Below are 27,130 nucleotides of genomic sequence, written 5' to 3' on the forward strand. Positions count from 1 at the left end.
GTGATTCTTAGTTGGCTATATTTCTCTCCTTTAATCCTAGAGGTGAAACAAATTTTATTTAACAGATTCATTAAACATGTATTGGAAACAAAGCAGCACCCTAGATTTTCAAGTGTTTGGAATTTGGCATTGTGCATTGGGGCACAATAAGATTAATCCACAACCATCCAGAGCACAATTAATATGTAATTTCCTTGGCAATGGTTATCTAGATAACTCATTTGGAATGAGTAAGACTTTGCCAGAGGCTTCTGATTCCATAAATTCTGACTCCATCTAGTGAATCAAGGGGAGAACTGTTCCCTTCCTAACATAAGGGATCTTTGAAGGTCTGGACTTTGCCATGGAACCCAGGCATGTTCAGGATTTCAAAGGAATTTATTTGTTATCCCTTTGCCATTCACACACATGCACAGACACGCAAAGATTCTGGCATGATGGCTGCATTTGTAGATGATGCTCCCTCCACATCTGAATACAGAAGAGGCTTAAAAAAAAAAGGTGAATGATACATTCTGCTTTTTGCAGTTGGAGAGAGTATTTACTACCATTCTAGTCATTAAGAAAAATCAAGTTCAGAATAGAAATTAACTGGCATATTACCCTAAGTTCATTATTTCTAGACTCTGAGCTAATTTTTCTTATGCAAAGGTATTGCTTGAAAATGTCTATTTATAAAAGCTCTAAAACCTTTAGTCATTAGCCACCTTTTTCTTGTTTAAGAAAAAATGAAGCCTATTTCATTCTCATGGAGCTTGGTGTAATAAACATTTCTTTCTGAAGGATAAGTTCATTCAAGAGATTACATTCCTTAGAATTTTTAAGTTAACTTCATTTTCAATCACTTAAAAATTATCTTACATTGTCCTTATATTGTCACATATATATTGCTTTCTTATAAAATATAGTATAACCCACACACTGAGGTATTAATGAATATAATGATTCCCTTTGAAAGGATATCAAGAAAATATTCTTTATAGAACTCATGAGGAAGCAGAAAACAGGTAATCTCCTACACTGTTGGTGGGAGTGGATGTTAGTATAGCCTTTTTGGAAGGCAACCTGGCTGTATCAAAATTTAAGGAGTATATATGCTCTGATCCAACAATTCTACAGTTTGGAGTTCATCATCCATTATGGAGGCACAAAACGATGACATAATGATATATGCACAATATATGAAAATATGTTAGTGCATTAATACTAAGAATATAATTCCTTAACTTTTATGAGCATGAACTTAAAGAAGATCACTAAATTAAATCCCTATTACAGAATAACAAAGCAGTTAAATACAATGAAGTACAGCTACATTTACTGACAGGGAAAGATACTCAAGATACGTTGTTCAATGAAGAATCTAAGGCCAAGTTACCAAATAAAATATTCAGCATGATCTCATTTATGTAAAAACTAAGACTATCAATTTACCTGCCTATTTATGTGTTTGTGTATGTTAGACCTAAGGATACTACAAACTATGGTTATCTGTAGTGAAGACAGTAGAATGGGGAGGAATGGGAAATGTGGAGGCCAGGAAAGAGGTAAGAACAGGAACTTTCATATTTTACATTTTGTATTTCACATTTAGCCTTCTGTATTGCTTCAATGTTTTAAAATAAACATGGATTCTGTATCCCTTCAAAGTTTAAAGGGCAAATTCATAGGAGCAATGCAATAAACTATAACTTTCTAGTCACAAAATCATACAGTTATAATTCAACATAAACATCTATGAAGTATGCTGAGGAAATAGAATTAACACCCAAACTGAAAGGAGTGGTAGTCCTAGAGTATTGGTAAGTTAGTCTGACACCTTAAGATAGGAATCAACAGTTACTTTCTACGAATCTACAGTCTGAGCTTTATTTCAAGAAAAAAAGCAAAATTAAACAAAAGCGGATCCTCATGTACTTGTGGGCTTAGGAGGAGGTGAGGAAGCAGTCTGCACAATATGGAAGCACCTAAAAGTCTACATAATAAGCATTCTCTAATAGACAGCTAGTATCCTGTCTTCTCGGGTTCAAATTAAACAATTTAAAGTTCACATCTTTCCATTTTTTTTTAAAGATTTTATTTATTTATTTGACAGAGAGAGAGACAGTGAGAGAGGGAACACAAGCAGGGGGAGCGGGAGAGGGAGAAGCAGGCTTTCTGCCGAGCAGGGAGCCTGATGCGGGACTTGATCTTAGGACCCTGGGATCATGACCTGAGCCAAAGGCAGATGCTTAACAACTGAGCCACCCAGGCACCCCTAATCTTTCCATTTTTATTTCCTATTCTTCCCAAAGACAGACCCTTTCTCCTCACAGCTTGGTTGTCTCACAATTCCATCAACAGCAGGCTGTTCTTACCACGTACCTCTGCATTTAATGTGCTTGGGTTACCTCTTCAGTCCCTTTTCTGAGAGTTCTTGACAACTCCACTCCCACAATTTCCCTTCCAGGGGGTGGGTCCCTGATTTTATATTCATAGCATGTGATCTCCCATCCTGTGTCATCACATTTTTTGAACTGAGTCCACCCTCTACCATCATTTAAATCAATTATATCCTCTCTGAAGAATTTCACCAAGATACCAATAGCCTCCAACACCAAATCAATTACTAGCTGTTCTTGGAGCTGGTATCATGCAGAATCAGGAGCCATGGAAGCCCTTGGAGCTATTTGTGCTAATTAATACACAGGAGATTCAGACTGCAAGCACTTAGAAGCAGAAGAACCAAATGAGGACAGTGAGAACACGAGTGGAGGGAGAAGAACAGAGAAGAGGGGACAAACACAGCTACTTTCTTCCCAAGGGCTTTTTAGTTGCACCTTGAGAAAACCCAACAGTTCTTCATCTCCTTTGGTTCTACTGCCTACCACCATAATTTTAATAAATACGTTGTTAGTGAAGCCAACATGACAGGGTCTTGTCTTAGATAGCTGATATCAATTCTAAATCTACCCATCTTTCAATTATTTCTTGAATCACATGAAAGGATAAGAACACAGTTCCAATTTACAGATTATTCCTTCCCTGAATATACCACACAGTCTGTGCCTTACAAGTAAGCCTACATGGGATCAACGTCCACCTGTGATGCAATGACATTGATAGGCTATGAGTAACTAAATTGAAACCTTCTTTAGAGCAGAGGTAAACTGTTCCATTTCTTCAATACTTTCTGTATATTGACCACTCAGTAGGTATTTGATAAATAGGTTAACTAAGTTGCTGAGCCTATGTTCCAAAAATATAACTGAAGCTCACTCAACTTCAAAATTAAGGCATATATTCTACAATTGAGAGGTAATAAAAATATTTAAATGAAGGAAGAGGTCTCTAAAGAAATGTTTTATACTAGAAAATGGCAATCAATTTTGAAAAAATGGTTAAGCCAATATACACTGCTTAAACATTTAGAGTGAAAGTACATGTGATAAGCACCAATTTCATGTTCAAAACCCAGATGCAATCTCATGGAAGAAGAATGCAAATAAAATATTGCTGTTGGTGTGTTATAACCCTTATATACAAATATTCTTCCAGGAATAGAATGAATAAGATTTTTTTAAGTAAAATTACACTCATGAGTATTAAAAGGAGTTGTAGTCAAGTGGATAATACAATGCATCCCAAATATATAGTCCTTGAGGATTTTCCAAATCCATTACAAAATAAAAGGGATACAGTTTCATTTTGAAAATTATTCTTGTTCTAGTTTTCATTAAAACTTAATAACTAACCCTTCAAAATTACAATCACTTTTAAAAGCCTGACAATTCAGCAAGCTCAATAGAAGCACAAGCATTTGCTTTGACTGGAGAAAGTAAGTCTACCAACAGAGTGCAAATGGAGGGTAAAGAGTAATAAAAGAAGTAAGATGTATATTAACCTATCTCCATTTTTTTCTTCTTCTCCCAAACCATTCCTTCTTTCCATTACTAAAGATGTATGTGCAGTTTGATCACTTTATAAATCTGCTCCCAATCCTAAGAAGCACACTGAACTGAGCATAAAGAAATATCACTAAGAATAGAATATAATCTAGCAGATATTCACCATAAACTAGCGCTTCATTTTACCCAAACTCTGACTCCCTATTTGTCTGTCCCATTATTGTTTTACAGTATCTCAGCTCACTGCTTGTGTATAGTTTACCCATCTTATCTTTTACTCTGACATAGCACTAATGACATAGGTCATTGTCTGTGATCCATTGTTCTGGCATCAGGACTCAGCCTCTCACGATATACTCTAGAAGGCAAATTAAGGATGCAGATACCAGTTAAATTCTACTCTGCTATACATATACATATAACTTCCCTCACTGCTGACTTGATTAAAGCAGATTATTAATGTGTAAGACACACCCTAACTTGGGATTTAAGGAGGGCTAGTCAACAAGCAAGAATAGAATTTAATTTCCTCATAAATATTCATTAGTTTCCACCAGCCTACTATGTAGCATTTCTCAGGTGGTAAATACTACTCAATTATACATATTTTCTTCTATTCTATAGATACTATTTGAAATGGTTGACCTATGGTTTACTGGTTTTCTCATTTTAAAATTACTATGCTTCTGCTAAGACCTAGAAGTTTAAGACCTTGTATGGCCATTCTTTTATCTAGGCCTATGATTGTTTTCAGATATAGACATACAAAAATGAAATATCAAATATTTGGATGTGTATTTATACCATAAAATAGAATCACAATGATAACCAATAGCTGGAAGCTGTAGGGAACATATTTTTACAAGAGTCAGTCCACAGGTAATATTTGATCAATCTGATTTTCTCCAAATCCTCTAAAATAATCTTTCGTGGAATAAAGTCAAAGTTTCCCCAATCAGTGGCACTATTATGCCTTCCTATTATTTCATACTTCAGGTCTTCCACAATGTGCTTTTACCTCCTTTCTAACTTTCTGTCTTACTCATTTCACGTTCCAACAGATAGAAACCAACTAGGTAGGAGATCCCCATTTCCTATTCCTTTTGTACTCAATCTTTTTCATTCACTGTGTTCAATTAAAATGGAGAGCATGCTTGAGAATCTACCACACTGACAAAGCCAGTTGATCCACATAAGCAAAACCGAACATAGTATATTCTACAACACAAGCAAAACTTTATTAGAGGCATTTACAAGAAATAACAAGATTTAAAACATTTTCTTAAAATGGTATGAGATAAGCACTCTACCCATATCCCTGACATTTGAAAACCTCCACTGCTATAACCACTCACTTTAAAGGTTACATAACTTCCACATTTCTAAGTGGTCCTGTGACAAGCACCTTTAAGCTTCATCCTACTTTCAGTGTGAAGACAGTTCATAAACTGTTCTTTAATGCACAATAAACTTTTATTAGAATTGTAATTAATCTGATTTTTAACACTAGCATGTGTATGTTCAAGTCCCATTCATCCTCCAAAGTGCCACTAAAGCACTGCCATTTTTATGATATCTTTCTTGATTCCTTCTTAATGAGAGAGCAGCTCTTTCTATCCCAAACTTTCAGGGACTTTGTTTACCTTTCTAGTTGTTCACATCTCACACAGTAGAATGCACTGACTAAGCCCACGCTTTGTAGTCGAATTCATTTGGACTCCATTTCACAGCCCACCTGAGTAATCTTTTATAGGAAATCAGAGGAATTACCGCTCAGGTTTGCAGTCCTTTCAAAATTTTAAGTATTCAATTAAGGTTTCCCATCATTAGATAATGAAACTAACTAATGCAAAATAAAAATTATTTTCTCATGGTCAATTAATAGATTCCCCTATAGGCAAAATTTCAAAATACAGAAATAATTAACCATGGGACAATAAAAATATAGCATAACATTTTTAAAAATCTTACTTCTTTTTATGAAATTGTTTTGCAAAGTTCCTTCATCTATGATGAATAAAATTGTACCTATAATTTGATGGAGAATCAATTACTTTATAACTTAAAAAAAAATCCTATTTGGAGGCAGCTGGGTGGCTCAGTTGGTTGAGCGTCTGCCTTCGGCTCGGGTCGTGATCCCGGGGTCCTGGGATTGAGTCCCGCATTGGGCTTTCTGCTTGGCGGGGAGTCTGCTTCTCCCTCTGCCTGCCACTCTGCCTATCTGTGCTCTCTATATATTTCTCTGTCAAATAAATAAATAAAATCTTTTAAAAAAATCCCATTTTGTAATTTCTGTCTGTGGCTCCCATATTTAAATATTTACTTGCTAACCCTCAAAGATAGGAATGCTGATTTTTTTTGAAGAGGCTGTATGAAAAATGAAGTCTTTTCTACATTTTTCTAAATTCAAGTATAGTTGACATAAATGTTATTACCTTCAGGTATCCAACATGGTGAATCAACAATTCTATGTATTTACAAAATCAATATGCTGAAATTGGTTCCATTTCTACACACTAATAAAGAAGGAGCAAAAAGAGAAACTAAGAAAACAATCCTGGGGCACCTGGCTGGCTCAGTCCATAGAGCACCATAGAGCATGTGGCACTTGATCTCGGGGTTGTAAATTCAAGCCCCATGTTGGGTGTAGAGATTACTTAAAAATAAAATCTTAAAGAAAAATGAAAAAAGAAAAAAATCCCATTTACATTTGCATCAAAAACTAAGATGCCTACAAATAAACCTGACCTATGAAAGACCTATACTCTGAAAACTATGAAACACTGGTAAAAGAAATTAAAGACAAAGAAATGGAAAGACATTCCATATCCATGGATTGGAAGAATATTAAAGTGCCTATACTACGCAAAGCAATTGACACATTTAATGCAAAAATACCAACAGCATTTTTCCATAGAGCTAGGACAGATAATCCTAAAACTTGTATGGAACCACAGAAGACCCCAAATAGCCAAAGCAATCATGAAAAAGAAAAGTAAAGCTGGAAGCATCACAATTCTGGACTTTAAGTTATATTATAAAGCTGTAGAAATCAAGACAGTATGGTACTGGCACAAAAATAGACACGTAGATCAACGGAACAGAATAGAAAACCCACGAATGAACTTACAACTATATGGTCAATTAATCTTTGACAAAGGAGGAAACAATATCCGATGGGAAAAAACAGTCTCTTCAAACAAGTGGTTCTGGGAAAACAGGTCAACTATATACAAAAGAATGAAACTGGACCATTTTCTTTCACTATACACAAAAATAAACTCAAAATGGATGAAAGACCTGAATGTGACACATGAAATCCTAGAAGGGAGCACAGGCAGAAATGTCTGACATTGGCTGTAGCAACATTTTTCTAGATATGTCTCCCACAGCAAGGGAAATAAAAATAAACTATTGGGACTACATCAAATAAAAAGCTATACACAGGGAAGGAAACAACAAAACTAAAAAGGCAACCTACTGACTGGGAAAAGGTATTTGCAAATGACATATCCAATAAAGGGTTAGTATTCAAAATATATAAAGAACTGATACAATGTAATGCCCCAAATGCAAATAATCCCATTAAAAATGGGCATAATATGCGGACATCTTTCCAAAGAAAACATCTAGATGGCCAACAGACACATGAAAAGAGGTTCATCATCACTTACCATCAAATAAATGCAAATCAAAACTACAATGAGCTATCACCTCACACCTGTCAGAATGGCTAAAATCAATAACACAAGAAACAACAGGTGTTGGGGACGATGTAGAGGAAAAGGAAGGCTTGTCACTGTTGGTCAGAATGCAAACTGGTGCAGCCACTCTGGAAAACAGTATGGAGGTTCCTCAAAAAGTTAAAAATAGAACTACCTTACAATCCAGTAATTGTACTATTGGTATTTACCAAAAAAAAAAAAAAATACAAAAAACACTAATTTAAAGGGATACCTGCATCCCAGTATTTTTTTATAAAGATTATTTGAGAGATAAAGACAGAAAGAGCGAGTGAAAGTTGGGGTGGCGGGCAGAGGGAGAGAGAGAAGCAGACTCCGTGCTGAGCAGGGAGCCAGACGTGGGGCTCGACCCCAGGATCCTGGGATCCTATGTATACACACAGACACAGACACAGACACAGACACACACACACACACACAGACACACACTATTCAGCAATATAAAAACGGTGAAATCTTGCCATTTGCAACACCATGGATGGATTTAGATGGTATAATGCTAAGTGAAAGAAGTCAAAGAAAGACAAAACACTGTATCATTTTTATATGTGGAATTTAAGAAACAAAAATGAACAAAGAAAAAAAAAAGAGAGATCAAACCCAGAAACACTCTTAGCTATAGAGAACAAACTGATGGTTGCCAGAGGGGAGGTAAGTGGATGGATGAGTTAAATAGGTGAAGGAGATTAAGGAGTGAACTTGTCATGATGAGCACTGGGTGATGTATGGAAGTGTTGAATCACTATGTCACCCACTTGAAACTAATGTAACACTGTATGTTAACTGTGCTGGAACTAAAATAAATAAAATTCTGTATCTTACATTCATCACAATGAGTATAGTTACCATCTGTCACCATACAACATTATTATTGCCTATATTCCCTATGCTGTGACTTCATTTTTTAACTGGAAGCTAGTTAGTACCTTCACTTATTTTGCCCCATCCCTCATCCCCTTCCAGCAACCACCTGTTTGCTCTGTTTGAATGTTTGAGGGGTTTTTTTTTTATTGGTTTTATTTTTTTAGATTCCACATCTAAGTGAAATCATATGCTATTTTTCTTGGACTTATTTCACTTAGCACGATAACCTCTAGCTCTATCCATGTTGTCACAAATGACAAGATTCCATTTTAACAGCTGAGTAATTTTCCATTACACACACACACACACACACACACACACACACACACACACCACCTTTTCTTTATCCATTCATCTACCGATGGGCACTTAGCATAAAATATTATGGAAGCACCTTATCTCACATGTGTACAATTTTCACTTCAGCACAGTATTTCAAATCCAACAAGAATAAAGACTGTTAAATGGGTCTCCTAAAGTTCTTTAAATCTAACATGAATTTGACACTACCTTCTAGCAATGTAGGTTAAATGGCAACGTGATGAATTATTTCAAAGCCAGGGCAACCAAATAACTTGGAAGCCAGTAACATGTATAGGTCCAGCCACTATTTCAGTAATGGTATTTAAATGGATTTAACAGGATTCCTGGCCATGTCCTTTCACCACAGTATTTTGCCTAATAGAGGTTTCTCTTCAGGTCACATAAATCTTTCGTCTTTTACTGATATGCTTTCTAACAGAATTTAGCAATAGAAGCAGACGTTAATTAGCCTCACTCCTTCTTAGGCTAAATGTCTTAAGAATTACTGCATTATCTTCTAGATAGTACCAAAGTACAAACAAAATATTATAACATCACCTGGGGAATAATGTTCTAATATTCATCTAAATGAAAGATTATCTTTGGAGTTTTAACTTTTACAATTCAACTACTGTGTAAGCAAATTTATTAACAAGTAAAATATTATGCACTTGAACCCAAAATATTCAGTGTACTAATGAGACTTTCATGGTTTTCATTAGCATTCATTTTCTTTTTCCATATAATTACATTTTGAACATATCATCTTAATAAAATTATGATATGAGATATCTCTGGTTCAGCACCAGAAGGCTGTGCTAGAATTAACACTAGACTGGGATTTAAGAGACTTGGGTTCTAAATGGATTAGTCATTTAATGAACTATGTATGGATTTGTATAACATGTCGCCCCCCACCCCCAATTCATAAAACAAGGAATATTTCAAAGGAATATTTACCCATGAGGATCAAGTAGAATTGTTTTGGGACTATGCTATATACAATACAAAGTACTCAAATAAAGGGATTGTTTTTTTTTTTAACCCACGTGGCCTTTTTAAGTAACCAAATGGAGAAAACCCATGTATCCAGATAGTGAAGCGAAGAAACTAAATCCTTCCATTTCCATTTGAACCCACAGTCCCCGACACACAATCCACAAGTTTGAGAATATGGTCACTGAGATCATTTCAATGACTCTTAATCTAATAAATTAAGTCTGGATCATTTCTCTGAAATTCAGTGCACAGGACAAGATGAGTACAAAATACCCTTTCATTGCCAATATGATGTGCAAAAGTTCAAAAGCTTCTAAACACTATGTTCTATGGTAATACCTTAAAATGGCAAATTTCTTGAAGCAATTCTTCTTGTCAATGGGGGCTTCGTACATGTTTTTTTTTTTTAAAGATTTTATTTATTTATTTGACAGAGAGAGACAGAGAGAGCGAGCGCACGAGAACAGGAACACAAGAAGGGGGAGCCGCAGGCAGAGGGAGAAGCAGGGTCCCCGCTGAGCAGGGAGCCCGATGCGGGGCTCGATCCCAGGACCCTGGCATCATGACCTGAGCCAAAGGCAGGCGCTTAACGACTGAGCCACCCAGGCGCCCTTCGTACATGTTTCTTAAGGTGAGTACTAATGATGGACTCAAATGTATGATCCAATATTCTATCTGACATAATGAGAAATATCTAACCTACCTAACATCTTTATCTAGGTTTCTTGGGGTCCAGTGAGGACATTTTAAGAAAGAAGTTTTCATTATGAAGATAACTGCACACACTAAGATTTCAGAAGATTGCCCTTTTATCAAAGAATTTACTAAGTTAATACATTGAAATTGATTAGACCAGTGCTTAGATCTTAGTAAGGGCTCAAAAAGTTGCGATCTTTACTATTCTCACTGCTCTGTTAACTATTTTTGTCTTCCTGGGGAACCACCACAGTCCATTGTGATGTCAGAATGCAATGGCAAGGATTAATCGATCTTCATATACTGTGTCTTATTGATGAGAAGAATTTTATGCCTTCATCTCTGGAAAACAGGATGACCCTCAATGGCAACACTGGGAGGTTTTTTTCCCCCATTTTTAAAAATTTTTTTTTAAAGATTTTATTTATTTATTAGAGAGAGAGAATGAGAGACAGAGAGCACAAGAGGGAAGAGGGTCAGAGGGAGAAACTCCCCGCCGAGCAGGGAGCCCGATGTGGGACTCGATCCCGGGACTCCAGGATCATGACCTGAGCTGAAGGCAGTCGCTTAACCAACTGAGCCACCCAGGCGCCCTTCCCCCCTTTTAAACACATCGGGGCTGCCTCTAGATCAAGTACTCTCTCTGTATATATTCCCTCATTCTGACATAACTAAAATTATTCTATTATCACTGATCATTTGAGCGCTCATAAGAATGATGCCTAGATCAAGAAAGACTACCTACTCAGGTCTACAAGTGCGACCTTATAATTGCATCAGCAATATCATCTCAGGGTAGTCTTCTATTACTTTTTTACCATTAGAAAAATAAAAACAGCTATGTTATTCACTAGACTTAGTAAACATGAAGAAACCCAAATTTTCCATTAACTGACATTTCAAATTAGAACATCTTTGGTGTTTTGCCAGATCCATCCTACATCTTTGCCCTCAAAGTTCTTCATACCCCACTCCTTTTTCCTCCACCCCCTTTATCTTTGCTGGTTCCCAACTCCACTGTGGCTGTCATGCCTCCCTGATGCCTGGAACTGTGCCTTGTTGCCATGGAAATAATCATTTTAACAAACAATACAATACAATAAAATAAGTAATAATGAGAGCTTCAGCAGCCTGTACTGTAGCCAGGAAAGGAAAGTAGAGCCAGAAATAGAACTCATTGTTACTGTCACTAACAACTACTCCCTTGATCAAGCCATTAGACCACTAGATTTCCCTTTCCTTTATTCACTCTTCATATATGTACTCCCAGGTGATATCAGGCAGCATCTGATTTGAGAGGTGCAGATTGCTTGTTGCTGCAAGGAATAATTTACCATATTATATAATAAAATAATAACCATGGGAATTAGCATATGGACCTTTAAAAAATTACAGGGTATCATAGAATTGACACCCTGTTCCAGTAAAAAAAAAAAAAAATCTGCATATTCAGGGTTCTTGCCATCTAGAGACTTCTAAAATCATACAATAAAAATACAGAGAAACATACATATAATAAATTAGTAGATTTGTATTTCATATTTTATTTTCATCTTTTTTTAAAGGATTTTATTTATTTATTTGAAAGAGAGAATGAGATAGAGCATGAGAGGGGGGAGGGTCCGAGGGAGAAGCAGAATCACTGCTGAGCAGGGAGCCCGATGCAGGACTCGATCCCAGGACTCCAGGATCATGACCTGAGCTGAAGGCAGTTGCCCAACCAACTGAGCCACCCAGGCGCCCTCGTCACTTAAGTTATGGGTAACCCCATATTAATTGTGGAGCAATGTGGAACAGAGTTAGGGTAAACACGCCCCTCAATTGACAATGATGTCATACTGTTGCTCAAATCATTTTTGTAGAGAATATGAAGTTTTTGTAGGTCTTTAGAGGAAAGCCTATGAAAGCTTTCCAAGCATAGAAAAGCACAAAGGAACATATAAAATACAAACCACAGACTTTAACCACTGCCCAGAGGATTTAGGAAATGTAGTGATGTGGGCTGATGAAGAGCTTAAAGCAGTCATTTACTTAAATATTTAAGCATATTTATGACCAGAGATGGGCTGTGGGGTGATTACAATGATAGCTATGACCTCCTTTGAGAACTGAAACATCCCTTCCGGAGTTTATAGTCCACTGGATATGGCAAGTTACCAAATATAACTGCAGTTCATCGTGATGAATGCTACACAGGCAATATGGAGAAGTAGGAGCTACAGTTATCACACCTTCTTGACTTAGCCATACCCCAATAGGTAGACCTACCCAAGATCAAAGAGCTGGTTAAAAGTTAATACAGGTGGGAATGAAAAAGCATGGGCAAAAGTCCGTTTAGGGCCTTGTATTAATGAAAAGGATCTTGTATGAATAGCATTGGTGGGAAACGGAGTAGTGGGCATTATTTTAGAGAACATTAGAAGATAAGTAACTGGGAGACCAACACTTTAAGACTTAGAAATGCAAGAATGAAAACAAGCATCACGTAAGGCTATGCTTAGAATAGAGTAGATGCCAGTTAAAACAAAGGACATGAGGCAAAAAAAAAAAAAAAAAAGAAAAAGAAAAATAGTGAATAGGTATAATTAGGGCATAAAATCTGTGGAGGAAAACTATTTGGGGTAGAAGTGTTGCCTCTATAATACTCAGATAAGCAAGAGTAAAACTACCAATTCTAACCTGTCTTATAAATGAAGCAAGACTTAAATTAGAAAGGGGAGTGTGCTGTTCTTAAATATTTATTGACCACCCACAGCGCTCTAACTACTCAAATCCTCATTGGAATGGTAATAAAAGCCATGGGAATAGATGAAAATGGTAGAAAAGAGAAATGATGGGGCAAGGTTGAGTGGCAATGTAGGTGATATCCATCAGTTACAAGACATTTATTGGGCCTCTATTACAAACAGGTCTATAAGGCATGTCAGCCTTTCTGGGAAGTAGAAAAGAATTAAGTAGCCTAATAGGGGGGCACCTGGATGGCTCAGTCAGTTAAGCTCCTGCCCTCAGCTCAGGATCTCGGGGTCTTGGGCTCCCTGCTCAGAGGAGTCTGTTTTTCCCTCTGCCCCTCCCCCCCATTCTCACCCTCACTCTCTCAAATAAATAAAATCTTAAAAAAAAAAAGTAGGCTAATAGGGAAATAACAGGTATATGAGTGAAAACACAAGGCTGTATTTTAAAAATATATGTGACAAACATTAAAGCAAGGCCGTATCACTGACCAGATGAGGATTTTAAAGTTATCACTGAAACTGGAATTAAAATAAAAACTTAAAAAAATAAAGTTATCACTGACACATATTAAAGAATAAACCTCACTGGAACAGTAAATATATAGTAAAGGTAGTGGATTAATCACTTATAAAGCTAGGATGAAGGCTAAGAGACAAAAGGTAAAATTGATTACAAAATTAGTTAAGGGGTACTCATGATAAAAAGGTAAAAAAATGTGATATTAGAAACAAAACCGTGGTGGGTGAGTAAAATTGTTGAGCTCTAGAATGGGCAGAATGCCTGGGTCCCACCTGCCTCCCCACCCTTACCCCCAGAGGTTTTGATTCAATTGTTCTGGGATGTAGCCCAGGTGTTGAGATTTTTTTTAAGTTCTCCAGGTGTGTATACCCAACTTGAGAACCACTCTTCTAGATGCCAACTGAACAGCACCATTGGCTGCTGGAGAAGAGGAGAAGAACCACAGCTGGAAAGGCCTAAGAGTGATGCAGACAAAGTTTGGGTCCCTGATGATGTTGCGAAGCCTCTACTCGAACCTGAACCATTGTTCTTGGAGTTTGTCTTAAGAAAAAAAAAATTAGAAGATGTGATTAGATATTTTTTCAAAGAAGAACTACACAAGGCCAACAGGTACATGAAAAGATGTTCAATATCGCTTATCAGGGAAATGCAAATCAAAACTACAATGAGTTATCATCTTACACTTGTTGGGGAATGGCTATTGTCAAAAACATGAGAGATAACAAATGTCAGTAGAGATATGGGAAAAAAGGGAATCCTTGTGCACTGTTGAGGGAATGTAAATTGAAGCAGCCACTGTGGAAAACAGCATGTAACTTCCTAAAAATTTTTTTAATTAAAAAATAAAAATCAAGAAGACTACCATATGATCCAGTAATTCCACTTCTCAGCATTTATCTGAAGAAGGCAAAACACTTAATCAAAAAGAAACACGCACTGCAATGTTCACTGCAGGTTTATAATAGCCAAGATATGGAAACAACCTATGTGTCCATCAATGAATGAATAAAGGTGATTATGCACACACACACATGCGCACACACACACACACACAAACACACTATTCAGTCATAAAGAATAAAATCTTAATATCTGCAACATGTATGGACCTTGAGGGCATTATGCTAAGTGAAATAAGAAAAAAACCAAATACTGTATGATCTCTTATATGTGGTTTATATAAACATATATATTATATATATAATAGGCCCTCATAGATACAAACAGATTGGGGAGTGTCAGATGGGAGCAGAGGGTGTCAGATGTGGGGAGTAGAGGGTGGGATAAAGGTTGAACTGCTTTTTAGTGCTTAAGCAAATTGAAAAAAAGTTATAGAAAATAACAGATGGACATTTCCTTAGTGGAAATTTTAATTTATTAGATATTATACCATATCTTCTAGGGCATATTTCTCTGACGTCGAATAAAAATAATGTATGACTTTTATTTTAAAGTGAAGTTTTTCCGCCTGGGTGGCTCAGTTGGTTAGGTGGCGTCTGACTCTTGATATCAATTAGCTCAGGTCATGATCTCAGGGTCATGAGATCAAACCCCTGCTTAAGATTCTCTCCCTCTCCCTCTGCCCCTCCTCACCCCTGCTCACACACACGCTGTCTCTAAAATAATAGAATAGAATTTTAGAGCAGGAAGGAAACGAAGAACATGACTAATTTTCAGATGATAAAACTGAGTTTCTGACAAGTTAAATTAGATGTTCAAGATCACACAGCTGTTCAGTGACAAAATATGAACTAGCACTCAGGTCTTCTACTCCTCAAGCTCTTTCTACCACATCTCACTGTCCCTCTTCTGGGTCAATTTTTAGGAGTTCTATTTCTTACCTTGAGATTTGTGTTTTATATTACATCATAGCTACCTCTTATTATATCCAGATATAGAGAAGGCATCAGAGTGCCAAATCCATACAAGTTTTGAGTTACACTTGAAGTTTGGAGAAATTTTTTCCTTGCTAATGTGGTATCTGATGTTAATAAAGACTTCCCCTAAGAAAAACATGGTCATCTTGTCTGCTGTAGTTCACTATTTCATTACACCTCCCTATTATGCTTCACTGTCTTCTCTGCCTTTTTCCAATCGCTGACATGCTACTGACCACAGTTCCGTACCTGAATTACTTGCTCTCACTAGGCAAGTTCATCCTTTCCCATCATTCCCATGGCTTCAATCACTGCCTCCTCACTGAAAACCCCTAGAGCTTTATATGTCCAGGTCTTCTGGGCTCTAAAACTGCATACCCATATACTCCTATGTATCTCCAAATTGGATGTTCCATGGATACATGTCCAAAATGGAAGCCTTTTTCTTTCCGTCAAAACCTTCTTTAATCATTAGCTCCACTATCTCCTGATGAGAAATTCTGAAGTCATTCTCCTTCTCTATACCTTACTTTACTATGTCCTCTCTATTCTCCTTCTTCATGGCTCTTTAGTATTGCTCTTACCCTAATACACAACTTTATTTCTCTCAAAACATTGGAAAGATCTCTGAACTTACCTTGGTGTTTATACCTAGTCTCCAATCCACCATCCACACTGTGTACCCCAATACTTCCCACTTTAGCACTCAAACCCTATAGAAAACGGTCTGGTCCCCAAGCTTGGCACAAGAGACCCATCCTTACCTGGTTCTTTCCTTACTAGCCTCCCCAACTTCATCTCTTCATTCTCATCTTTCTGATAACAGCATTATAGACTGTTCCCACAAAACATCAGTTTTTACATGAGAAGGCATCAGATTGGAGCTAGGGCAAAGACAACTCATTCCTGTGAGCAGATAACATAATGATGACAAACATTAGAAAGTTTTAAGAACATGATAGGACATTTCAGAGTAGATAGCAGAGAGTCATAGTTAGCAAATATCAAAAGAATGGTGCCTGAATCAGAACCAAGTGATGAATATATTTATTAGTCCCAGGAATAGGGACACCCGGGTGGCTGAGTCAGTTAAGCGTCTGCCATTGCCTCACGTCATGATCCCAGGGTCCTGGGATCCAGTCCCACATTGGGCTCCTTGCTCATCAGAGAGCCTGCTTCTCCCTCTGCCTGAGGCTCCCCCTGCTTGTGTACACTTGCTCGCACATGCTCTCTCTCTCTCTGACAAATAAAATCCTAAAAAAAAAAAAAAAAAAAAAAAAAAATCCGGGGGGAGGAGCAATTTGGCAAAGGAGTAGGGATCTAAATTTCGTCTGGTCCCAGGAATTCAGCTTGATAGAGATCAAACCATTCTGAACACCTATGAACTCAACAGGAGATCGAAGAAAAGAATAGCAATAACTGTGAACAAAAGAGGGACCACTTTCTAGAAGGTAGGACGTTTGGAGAAGTGAAACCGAGGGGATATTCAGGAAGATAGACAGAGGGGGAGGGGGCCTCCGTCAGCCGCTACCGGCAAGTGATAGAGCCGCGGAGCACAAAATTGGAACTTTTAGAAGTCGGCTCTGCTGAGGGACGTCGCTCCAGTGGCTAAGCGGGGGGTGGAACCCTCACGGGACAGTGTGGTCTCAGGACCCTGGGGGTCACAGAAAGATGGGGGTGCCTAAGTGGCATAGCTCCCAGGTATCGGAGCAGGGACACCGGCTGCAGAGATGGAGCCGAGGTGCGGGCTCTCAGCTCGGGGTTGCCATAAACCATGATCTGTGGCAGTCAGGGCACTGCTCCTCCAGCAGAGACCCAACAAGCCACAGATCTGGGGAGACTCCCCTCCCTCCTCCAGGAGGAGTGGCAGGGAGTGCACTGCAGGGATCTGCTGGGTTTGGAGACTCCACACTGAGTGGGGTGCCAGAGATACAAACTCTCCGTCACAGGCCCAGTGAACACGGAGTGCGCCCGGAGACCGGGGAGACAGGAGTGACTGACTGCTTTTCTCTGGGGGCTCACTAAGATGTGGGGCCGCCACTTCTAGGCTCCTCTGGGAGGCGGGGGGAGACTGGGAGGCCACCATTTCACTCTCGTCCTCCAAAGCTGCATGGAAACTTGCAGGGAACAAAAGCTCCCAAGAGCAAACCCGAGCAGATTACTTAGCCCCCACCCGGCAAGGTCGGGGCAATTCTGCCTCCACAAAGACCTTTGGGAACCACGGGCAACAGGCCCCTCGCCCAGAAGATCAGCAAGAACACCTAGCCAAGACCAAGTTTACCGATCAATGAGAACAGCTGAACTCCAGCACTAGGGGAATACTGCACATAGAATTCATGGCTTTTTTCCCCCCGATTCTTTAATCTTTCAAAATTAATTTTTTAAATTTACTTTTTTTTTGAATTTTTTTCCCTTTTTCAACATCTTATCAATCCCTTTTTAAAAACTTTTATTTTTCATTTTTAGAGTCATATTCTATCCCTTCATAGTAGTTAACCTTATTTTTGGTGTATATATATATATATATATATATATATATATATATATATATATATATATATATGTAAAGCTGTTCTCTCTTTAAAGTTTTGGGATACAGTTTCTTCTAATGGATCAAAATATACCCTAAATCTCTAGTGTATGGCTTTGTCTACTCTCCTGCCTGATCACATTCTCTCTTTTTATTATTTTTTTAATTCCTCTCCTTTCTTTTTTCAACCAACTTCTTATCAATTCCTTTTATATTTTATACTTTTCATCATTATGGTCATATTCCATCCCTTCATCATATTTACCTGTATTTTTGTACATATATAAGTTTTTCTTTCTTTAAAATTTTGGGAGGCAATTTCTTCTAAGAGAACAAAACATGCCCAGAATGTAGTGTGTGGCACTGATCTATGCATCAGCCTGATCATATTTGATCATTCTTTTTTTTTCTTTCTTTTTTCTTTCTTTCCCTTTCTTTTCCCCCGGTTTCAGATCTCTTCTGATTTGTTTAATGTATATTTTTCTCAGGTCATTGTTACCCTGTTAGCATTTTGTTCTCTCATTCATTGATTCTAATCTGTAAAAAATGACAAGATGGAAAAAATCACCTCAAAAAAAAAAAAAAAAAGAACAAGAGGCAGTACTGACTGCCAGGGATCCAATCAATACAGACATTAGTAAGATTTTGGAACTTGAGTTCAGAATGATGATTTTAAAGATACTAGCTGGGCTTGCAAAAAGCATGAAAGATATTAGAGAAAATCTTTCTGGAGAAATAAAAGAACTAAAAACTAACCAAGGTGAAATCAAAAAGGCTATTAATGAGGTGCAATCAAAAATCAAAAATGGAGGCTCTAACTGCTAGGATAAATGAGGCAGAAGAGAGAATTAGTGACAGAGAAGACCAAATGATGGAAAATAAAGAAGTTGAGAAAAAGATAAAAAACTATTGGATCACGAGGGCAGAATTCGAGAGATAAGTGATACCATAAGATGAGACAATATTAGAATAATTGGAATCCCAGAAGAAGAAGAAAGAGAGAGGGGCAGAAGCTATATTGGAGCAAATTATAGCAGAGAACTTCCCAAATTTGGGAAGGAAACAGGCATCAAAACTGAGGAGGCACAGAGAACCCCTCTCAAAAATCAATAAAAATAGGTCAACACCCCGACATCTAATAGTAAAACTTAGAAGTATCAGAGACAAAGAGAAAATCCTGAAAGCAGCTTGGGACAAGAGACCTGTAACCTACAATGGTAGAAACATTAGATTGGCAACAGACCTATCCACAGAGACCTGGCAGGCCAGAAAGGACTGGCATGATATCTTCAGAGCACTAAATGAGACAAATGTGCAGCCAAGAATACTATATCCAGCTAGGCTGTCATTGAAAATAGAAGGAGAGATAAAAAGCTTCCAGGACAAACAAAAACTAAAGGAATGTACAAACATGAAACCAGCCCTACAAAAATATTGACAGTGATCCTCTAAGCAAAGACAGCACCAAAAAGCAGCATACACCAGAAAGGAACACAGACAATATACAGTAACAGTCACCTTACAGGCAATACAATGGCACTAAATTCATATCTTTCAATAGTTATCCTGAATGTAAATGGGCTAAATGCCACAGTCAAAACACACAGGCTATCAGATTGGATAAAAAAATAAGACCCATCGATATGCTGTCTGCAAGAGACTCCTGTTACACCCAAAGACACCGCCAGATTGAAAGTGAGGTGGTGGAAAATATTTTACCATGCTAATGGACCCCAAAAGAAAGCTGGGGTGGCAATCCTTATATCAGACAAATTAGATTTTTAAACCAAAGAGTATAATAAGAGATGAGGAAGGACACCATATCCTACTTAAAGGGTCTATCCAACAAAATGAACTAACAATTGTAAATATCTATGCCCCTAACTTGGAAGCAGCCAATTATATAAGCCAATTAATAACAAAAGCCAAGAAACACATCGACAAGAATACAATAAGAGTGGGGGACTTTAACACCCCTCTCACTGAAATGGACAGATCTAAGCAAAAGATCAACAAGGAAATAAAGACTTTTAATGACACACTGAACCAAATGGACTTCACAGATATAATCAGAATTTTCCATCCCAAAGCAACAGAATATACATTTTCTCCAGTGCCCATGGAACATTCTCCAGAATAGATCATATCCTAGGTCACAAATCAGGTCTCAACTGATACCAAAAGATTGGGATCATGCCCTCTATATTTTCAAACCACATGCTTTGAAACTAGAACTCAATCACAAGAGGAAAGTCGGAAAGAACTCAAATACATGGGGGCTAAAGAGCATCCTACTGAAGAATGAATGGGTCAACCAGGAAATTAAAAGAATTTAAAAAATTCATGGAAACAAATGAAAATGAAAACACAACTGTTCAAAATCTTTGGGATGCAGCAAAGGCAGTCCTAAGAGGAAAGTATATGGCAAAAGAAGCCTTTCTCAAGAACAAGATGGTCTCAAATACACAACCTGAACCTACACCTAAAGGCGCTGGTGAAAGAACAGCAAATAAAGCCTAAATCCAGCAGGAGAAGAGAAATAATAAAGATCAGAGCAGAAATTCATGAAATAGAAACCAAAAGAACAGTAGAACAGATCAACAAAACTAGGAGCTGGTCCTTCGAAAGAATTAACAAGATTGATAAACCCCAGGCCAGACTTATCAAAAAGAAAAGAGAAATGACCAAAAATAAATAAAATAATGAATGAAAAGGAGCAATCACAACCAACACCCAAAAATACAAACAATTATAAGAACATATTATGAGCAACTATATGCCAGCAAGTTAGATAATCTGGAAGAAATGGATGCATTCCTAGAGATGTATCAACTACCAAAATTGAACCAGGAAGAAATAGAAAACATGAACAGACCTCTAACCATAAGGAAATTGAAGCAGTCATCAAAAATCTCCCAACAAAGAAAATCCCAGGGCCAGATGGCTTCCCAGGGGAATCCTACCAAACATTTAAAGGAGAATTAATACCTATTCTTCTGAAACAGTTCCAAAAAATAGAAATGGAAGGAAAACTTCCAAACTCATTTTATGAGGGCACCATTACCTGGATCCCCAAAAGAGACAAAGACGCCATCAAAAAGGAGAATTACAGACCAATATCCTTGATGAACACGGATGCAAAAATTCTCACCAAAATACTAGCCAATAGGATCCAGCAGTACATTAAAAGAATTATTCACCGTGACCAAGTGGGATTTATCCCTGGGCTGCAAGGTTGGCTCAACATCCGCAAATCAACGTGATACAATACATTAACAAAAGACAGAACAAGAACTATATGATCTTCTCAGTAGATGCAGTAAAGGCATTAGACCAAGAACAGCATCCTTTCTTGATCAAAACTCTTCAGAGTATAGGGATAGAGGTTACACACCTCAATATCATAAAAGCCATCTATGAAAAACCCACAGTGAATATCATTCTCAATGGGGAAAAACAGAGCTTTCCCCCTAAAGTCAGGAACATGGCAGGGATTTCCACTATCACCACTGCTATTCAACATACTATTAGAAGTCCTAGACACAGCAATCAGACAACAAAAAGAAATCAAAGGCATCCAAATTGGCAAAGAGGAAGTCAAACTCTCACTCTTTGCAGATGATATGATACTGTATGTGGAAAACCCAAAAGACTCCACCCCAAAACTGCTAGAACTCATACAGGAATTCAGTAAAGCCGTAGGATATAAAAATCAATGCACAGCAGTCAGTGGCATTCCTATACACCAACAACAAGACAGAAGAAAGAGAAATTAAGGGGTTGATCCCATTTACAATTAAACCCAAAACCATAAGATACCTAGGAATAAATCTAACCAAAGAGGCAAAGGATCTGTACTCAGAAAACTATAAAATACTCATGAAAGAAATTGAAGAAGACACAAAGAAATGGAAAAACGTTCCATGCTCATGGATTGGAAGAACAAATATTGTGAAGATGTCAATAATACTTAGAGCAATCTACATATTCAATGCAATCCCTATCAAATTACCATCCACTTTTTTCAAAGAAATGGGACATATAATCCTAAAATCTGTATGGAACCAGAAAAGAGCCCGAATAGCCAGGGAATGTTGAAAAAGAAAAGCAAAGCTGGTGGCATCACAATTCTGGACTTCAAGCTCTGTTACAAAGCTGTCATCATCAAGACAGTATGGTACTGGCACAAAAACAGACACATAGATCAATGGAACAGAACAGAGAGCCCAGAAATGGACCCTCAACTCTATGGTCAACTCATCTTCGACAAAGCAGGAAAGAATGTCCAATGGAAAAAAGACAGTCTCTTCAACAAATGGTGTTGGAAAAATTGGACAGCCACATGCAGAAGGAAACTGGACCATTTCCTTACACCACACACAAAAATAGACTCCAAATGGTTTAAAGACCTCAATGTGAGACAGGAGTCTATCAAAATCTTAAAGGAGAACATAGGCAGCAACCTCTTCGACCTCAGCCATAGCAACTTCTTCCTAGAAACATCGCCAGAGGCAAGGGAAGCAAAGGCAAAAATGAACTATTGGGAATTCATCAAGATAAAAATCTTTTGCACAGCAAAAGAAACAGTCAACAAAACCAAAAGACAACCAACAGAATGGGAGAAAATATTTGCAAATGACGTGTCAGATAAAGGGCTAGTATCCAAAATCTATAAAGAACTTATCAAACACAACACCCAAAGAACAAATAATCCAATCAAGAAATGGGCAGAAGACATGAACAGACATTTTTCCAAAGAAGACATCCAAATGGCCAACAGACACATGAAAAAGTGCTCAACATCGCTCGGCATCAGGGAAATCCAAATCAAAACCTCAATGAGATACCACCTCACACCAGTCAGAATGGCTAAAATTAACAAGTCAGGAAATGACAGATGTTGGCGAGGATGCGGAGAAAGGGGAACCCTCCTACACTGTTGGTGGGAATGCAAGCTGGTGCAACCACTCTGGAAAACAGTATGGAGGTTCCTCAAAAAGTTGAAAATAGAGCTGCCCTACGACCCAGCAATTGCAGTACTGGGTATTTGCCCCAATGATACAAATGTAGGGATCCGAAGGTGTACGTGCACCCTGACGTTTAATAGCAGCAATATGCATAATAGCCAAACTATGGAAAGAGCCAAGATGTCCATCCATAGATGAATGGATAAAGAAGATATGGTGTATATATTCAATGGAATATATGCAGGCATCAAAAGGAATGAAATCTTGCCATTTGTAATGACGTGGATGGAACTGGAGGGTATTATGCTGAGCGAAATAAGTCAGTCAGAGAAAGACACGTATCATATGATCTCACTGATATGAGGAATTCTTAATCTCCGGAAAGAAACTGAGGGTTGCTGGAGTGTTGGTTGGGGGGAGGGATGGGGTGGCTGGATGATAGACATTGGGGAGGGTATGTGCTATGGTGAGCACTGTGAATTGTGTAAGAGTGTTGAATCAAAGACCTGTACCTCTGAAACAAATAATACATTATATGTTAAAAAAAGAAGAAGAAGAAGATAGCAGGAAGGGAAAAATGAAGGGGGGGAAATCGGAGGGGGAGACGAACCATGAGAGACTATGGACTCTGAGAAACAAACTGAGCATTCTAGAGGGGAGGGGGTTGGGGGGATGTGTTAGCCTGGTGATGGGTATTAAAGAGGGCATGTACTGAATGGAGCACTGGGTGTTATACACAAACAGTGAATCATGGAACACTACAACAAAAACTAATGATGTAATGTATGGTGATTAACATAACATAATAAAAAATAATCCCAGGAATAACTGACACTGATAAAAATCTTTGGATAAGACTTAAATAATTGTAATTTGCCTATTGCAGAAATATTTCATGATCTAATGAAGTCAATGGATCTGTGGGCCATTCAGCTTTTAAGAGATAAAACTGGGATTTGAATCCTGATGTCCTAATTCTACAAACCACTCTGCTCCTTTTAAGAGCATTTAAGTGTATTCCCTGAAACATCTCTTCCATAGATTGTTCTTATTATTTGGGGTAAAGTACAACTTTAATGCAGAATTTCTCAAAAGTATAATGTGGGATTTCCCCTAAGTAGTTGCCTTCAACTCTTCTGTTTCAGTAAATTTGAGGGAAAGTTATACTTATAGCCAAAGACATTTTAACCAATAATGTATTTAACATATTTTAAGTTATTTCATACAAATATATCAAAATAGATTGCCTAGAATTTAAATCAAATTTGAAAAAAATAGATCTCAAAAACGCATCAGAAAAGCAAATGAACCAACCAGAATGGCTACCATAAAAACAACAACAACAGAAACACACAAAGTAAACATTGGCAAGGATGTAGAGAAATTGGAACATTTGTGCACTATTTGTGGGAATGTAAAATGGTAATAGCCACTTTGGGAAACCATATCACAGCTCTTCAAGGAATTAAAAATAGAATTACTATATGATAGAGCAATTCTACTTCTGGGTATATATCTAAAAAAATTGCAATCAGGGTCTTGAGATATTTATACACCTACGTTCATAGCTGCATTATTCACAACAGCCTAAAGGTGGAAGAACCCCAAGTGCCTATCAACAGATGAAAAAATGTGGTATATACCAACAATGGAGTACTTGTTAAACAGGAAGGAAATTCTGACACATGCCATAACATGGAGGAACCTTAGGAACAGTACACCGAGTGAAATAAGCCAATCACAAAAGGACAAATACTGTATGAGCCCACTTAATAAGTCAGCTGGAATAATCAAATTCATAGAAACAGTACAATGGTGGTTACGAGGGGTTGGGGAGAGGAGTAAATGGGAAGTTGTTTAATGGGTACAAAGTTTGTTCTGCAAGATGAAAAATTCCTGAAGATTAGGTAATTGAGTGTACTTAACACTACTAAACCAAACACATAAAAATGGTTAAGACGTCGGCGCCTGGCTGGTTCAGTCAGTAAAGCATGCAGCTTTTTTTTTTTTTTTTTTTTAAGATTTTATTTATTTCTTTGACACACAAGCAGGGGAAATGGGAGAGGGAGAAGCAGGCTTCCCACCAAGCGGGGAGCCCAATGTGGGGCTCGATTCCAGGACCCTGGGATCATGACCTGAGCCGAAGGCAGATGCTTAATGACTGAGCCACCCAGGTGCCGCAAGCATGTGACTCTTAAATCTCAGGGTTTTAAGTTTGTTCCCCATGTTGGATGTAGAGATTACTTTAAAAAATTCATTAAAACTTTTTGTAATCTTTAATTTTTTAAAAAAGTTAAGATGGTAAGTTTTATGTTATATGTATTTTGCCATAATTTTTTAAACTAAATGGTGACAGTAAAAAAATTAACTATAAATTCTATTGTTGATTGCATTAAATGATTATTATTTTCATGGATTCTCATGTATTATCCAAAATTACTATAAAGGGATGTTTATCTTTATAATCAAAACAGAGGCTATTACATTAAGTCCAGACCATCTAATATATGCATATTGAATAATTTCTTCAACATGCCTTCTGATCAACTGAATTATGAAATATAGTGTCATGAGTCTGCTGGTGGCACACAATGACTATCCACAAAGATGTGCAATTACTACAACCTGTAATTAATGATGGATAGTTTAAATACTGTGAATAGTCTTCATCATTTAACCTAGAAGTCTATTTTCTTCATGTTTTTAAGATACTTCTACAAAATTAACTCAATTTTACTTGACTATTTGAACACCATCTACACATAAGGCACAATGTTAGTTACTGTGGCAGACATAGGAATAAATCATAGAGCTTTTGACCTTGAAGAGTAGGTTTTATAGATTGTATTATTCTTTAGAATATTATTTTTCCTTGTTGATGAAATAGACTTCTCCACACCATTCTGGCCATTGAATTGTGAAAACAAGTACCCCTTTTTTTTTACAATAAACTATTCTTTTTGAGCAGTTTTAGGCTCATAGCAAAATAGAGAAGCAGGTACAGGGATTTCCCATAAACTCCCTGCCCCCACACATGCATTCGTCCCCTATTATCAACACCTCCCACCAGAGTGGTGCACCTGTTACAATTCATGGATCTGCACTGACACATCCTTAGCACCCAAAGACCATATTTTACATGTGGGTTCATTCTTAGTGTTGTACAATGTATGGGTTTTGACAGATGTAGAATGAGTTGTAACTGCCATTGTGGCATCATACACAATAGCTTCACTGCCCTAAAAATTCTGTGTTCTACCTAATCATCTCTCCCTCCCTCTTAACCCCTGGCAATCCCTAATATTTTTTCCTGTCTCCATAGTTTTGTCCTTTCCAGAATGTTCTATAGCAGGAATCATAAAGTAGCTTTTTTAGAATAGCTTTTTTCACTTAGTAATATGCGCTTAAATATCTTCCATGCCTTTTCATAACTTGATAGCTCATTCCTTCTTACTAGTAATATTCTATTGTCTGGACATACTACAGTTTATTTATCCACACCTACCAAAGGACATCTTATTTACTTCCACATTTTGACAATTAGGAATAAAGCTGCCCTAGTGTGCATGCACCTTTTGAGCAAATCTGTAAGACCTCTCTCATGGTGCCTCCAGGTTCTTTTTGCTCTCATCTCTAAGTGGCCAGTTCCATTAGCCTGCACACATCCAGGCACAAAGAAGCTGGATGCAGGACTACATACTCCAGAATGCACACCTCATTAGCCGTATTTGTTGCCTCAACCTAATTCACCCTATCCCAACTGATACAGTTGGTCAAGTCTGTGTACAAATATGCTTTAAACTGGATATACATCATCTTCAGGGACAGTTTCTGTATGCCACAAAACTAAGTATTTCCTAGAGAAGACTGTTCCTCCTGTGATCACTTTCTTTTTTTTAAATTTTTTTATAGATTTTATTTATTTATTTGAGAGAGAGAATGAGATAGAGAGAGAGAGCATGAGAGGGAAGAGGGTCAGAGGGAGAAGCAGACTCCCTGCTGAGCAGGGAGC

This window comes from Eumetopias jubatus, unplaced genomic scaffold (assembly GCF_037043125.1).
Source record: "Eumetopias jubatus isolate StellerSeaLion01/CBP00866 unplaced genomic scaffold, mEumJub1_p1.0 scaffold_16, whole genome shotgun sequence".
Taxonomy (NCBI): Eukaryota; Metazoa; Chordata; class Mammalia; order Carnivora; family Otariidae; genus Eumetopias; species Eumetopias jubatus.